Here is a 3109-nt window from a genome sequence, read left to right on the forward strand (position 1 = left end):
AGGATTAGAGGTTTGGAACTTTCAACCTCAACCCGGACCTCCAGAGAGGTAAAAGGGGCTGGAGATTGACAGTCGCCAATGGCCAATGATTTAATCAACCGTGCCTACATAATGTAACCCCCATAAAACCCCTAAACCATGGGGTGGGGGAGCTTCCAGGCTGGTGAACGTGTGGAGGTGCCTGGAGAGAGCTTGGGAGCTCCGTGCCCCTCCGCACAGCTCGCCCTGGGCGTCTCTTCTGGCTGTTCCTGAGTTATATCCTTTATAACAAACCAGTAACTATACATAACAAATGTTCCCGAGGTCTGTGGGTCATTCTGGGAAATTATGGAACCTGAGGGGAAGTCTTGGAAGCCACTGAGTTGGTAGTTGTCCAGGCAGAAGTGTGGGCACCCTGGATACCCCATTCGTGGCTGTCATCTGAAGTGGAGGCAGTCCTGTGGAACTGAGCCCTTCACCTGTGTGATCCTCACTAACTATGCAGTTAGTGTCAGAATGAAATCGAATGGTAGGACACCCAGTTGGTGTTGGAGGATTAGAGAATTGGTTGGTGATGAAACAATGCATTTGTTGTTGGAAAGAAACACACAGACCCCGATCAAAGAGCCACCAGGGTGCCTCTGCCCCGGGGTCTGCTGTCAAAGGTGAGGAATTCCGCCTGCACTCCTGCTCTGCTTTCTCTCATCACTGACTGAGTTCTTCTTCCCAGCCTGAGCCCTCACCAGCTCTACCTCCCTCTCCATTTTTATGCAGCACCTCTGTGCTGTGGATCACCCCAGACACTGTAGGGAACTGGGAGGGCACTGTGCTGCAAGTCCTATCTCCATTAGTATTCTTCAGCAACTTAAGAGGTTATATGACCTTTCTGCTTTTGTCCTTTCATTTTCTGGTAAGCTCCTGGTCTTCCCTGCATTTGTGTCTCCGGCTCTTGGTGTGAGCATTATCAAGCAGGATCTATCTGGAGTACAATTTGGGAGTAACCATCGCAGTTTTAATCGCACGTACCCTTCCGTTAGCAGTTTCATAGGAATTCCCCCCTATGTTTGTACTTGAAAAAGTTCAGCAAGACGCACTTAAGGGATGTTAATTACAACATTGCTCATGAGGTAAGAAGTGGGAACAACCTGAACATCCATCAGCAGGAGCTGAGTATATCTGCCAGCATTTTAATCAGTGCGATGGATCCGTAAGCCCTCACGTGATAAGATTACTACGATAGTCTATCAAGTGAAGCAAGTCAGATGTAATCCCGTTTGGGTTAACATGTGTGTAAAATTATCATAGAGCATGATTCCATGATATGACATGTCTAGAATAGGGGAATATGTAGAGACAGAAAGTAGTTGAGTGGTTTCTAGGGGTCAGGGGATGAGTGGGCTGGAAAAAATGGGGGGTCACTGCCAGTGGGTACAGGGTTTCTTCTGGGTGATGCAAATGGTCTAAAATTGATTGTGGTGATGATTGTACCATTCTGTGTATATAGTGAAATCATTGAATTGTACACTTTAACATTGTATGGAGAACTGTATGGTACAAATTGCATTTCATTAAAATTGTTGAAAATTATCACATGGGTTTGCACAGGAGATTTCTGGAAGTCTGCACACATTTTGGGGAGCAGGATTAGGTGGTGTGGGTAGGGTGACTTTTCATTTTATTTCTTGCTTTATAATTTGAGTTGTTTTACATATTATCTATATTTTATGGAAGAGGTCTATCTTACCATGATGAATATGTCCAAAAATGTCTACAGTGATGCTCAGGGCAGCACCAATTTTATTTGACGTCCACGTAATCTTCACGATGAAACTTTTCCCAGTCTTTGGGGTGCTGTGCTCCATTCCCCCATTGCCCATTAAGTCTGCTCTACACAGCAGCTCTGCCTCAGTGGCTTTGTGGGGACCTGATGACCAAAGCAAGGCAGAGGACACCCAGCTGCAGCCTCCTACCTGAGCTCCTGGTGGTCAGCAGCAGGACAGAGAGAGCCAAGCCAGGTGAGTGTGAGGCAGTGGCAGGTGGAGGGGCCACCCGGAGAGCTTTGTGGTAGGAAGGTGATCGTCAACAGTGGGGGGGCTCACAGCTGCGTGCCTTGCACACCCCATGTCCCCTCCCTCTGCTACTGCCCCCCAGGAGGAGCTGAGGCCCCCATGGTCTCCTGGGGGGTTATTGCTTGTTCCGAGCTCAGCCTCCCCCTTCCTTTTCTCACTTACACCTTGCCCAGGTAGAATTCGAGCCACTCTCAGTTGTGAATGACCCTCAGTTACACAGCACATCTGAGCAGGAAACACTCACCCACGCCAGGTTCACGAACTTCTGGGGCAAGTCCTTGTGTGTGAAAAGTATATTAATACCTTTAATAACCAAAAGGAAATTCAACCAATCACAGTGCTTTTCTGGGTGAAATCCTCTTCCCAAAGCCTTTGGGCAAGAGATGATCCTCTTTCTTTTTTCTACCATTATTTAGTAGGATGAAATGCTCTCAAACTGTCTGGAAGTAAGACAAAAATCACCTCAAAGGCACCTACCTCATGCAACAAGTTTAAATGAAAACCAAAAAAATTACAACAATCGGTCTTCACTATATCCACTAGCGATCCATCTGAACTTTGAGAATTCAATGTGCAGATAATCGTATGAAACGAAAGGTTTAGCTATACTCTGGGGAGAGGCCCGAGTATGGTGGGGACAGAAACAACCACCGCCTGAGTGCTGGCTACGTGTTGGGGACCGTGTTGGGGCTGCTTCTTATGCCCTTTTGTGATACACAGGGGCATTGCTGCGGTTTGCAGATGGGAAAATGAAGTCTCAGAGAGGGGAACTCGGTCAAGCCCACTTGGCCCATAAATGCAAGAGCCACGGATTCTCACGTAACCATAAATCCCATTTCCTCTCCTCGTCCTTCCCCTCCACCCCCCATCCTGCTGAGGAGCATGCTGTTTAATCACCACAGTAAAGGAACAGGAGCAAATGGTCCAGAATATCGTAGCAGACAGCTGGCCAGCCACATTTGCTCAGAGATGCTCCGTCTCTACAAACTGAGCACTCTACTGTGTTGTGCACCCTCGGAGGACGCAGGTCAAACTAAGGGTTTGTTTGCTACCTGCAGCAT

The sequence above is a fragment of the Galeopterus variegatus genome, unplaced genomic scaffold (assembly GCF_000696425.1).
Source record: "Galeopterus variegatus unplaced genomic scaffold, G_variegatus-3.0.2 Scaffold7990, whole genome shotgun sequence".
NCBI classification, from domain to species: Eukaryota; Metazoa; Chordata; class Mammalia; order Dermoptera; family Cynocephalidae; genus Galeopterus; species Galeopterus variegatus.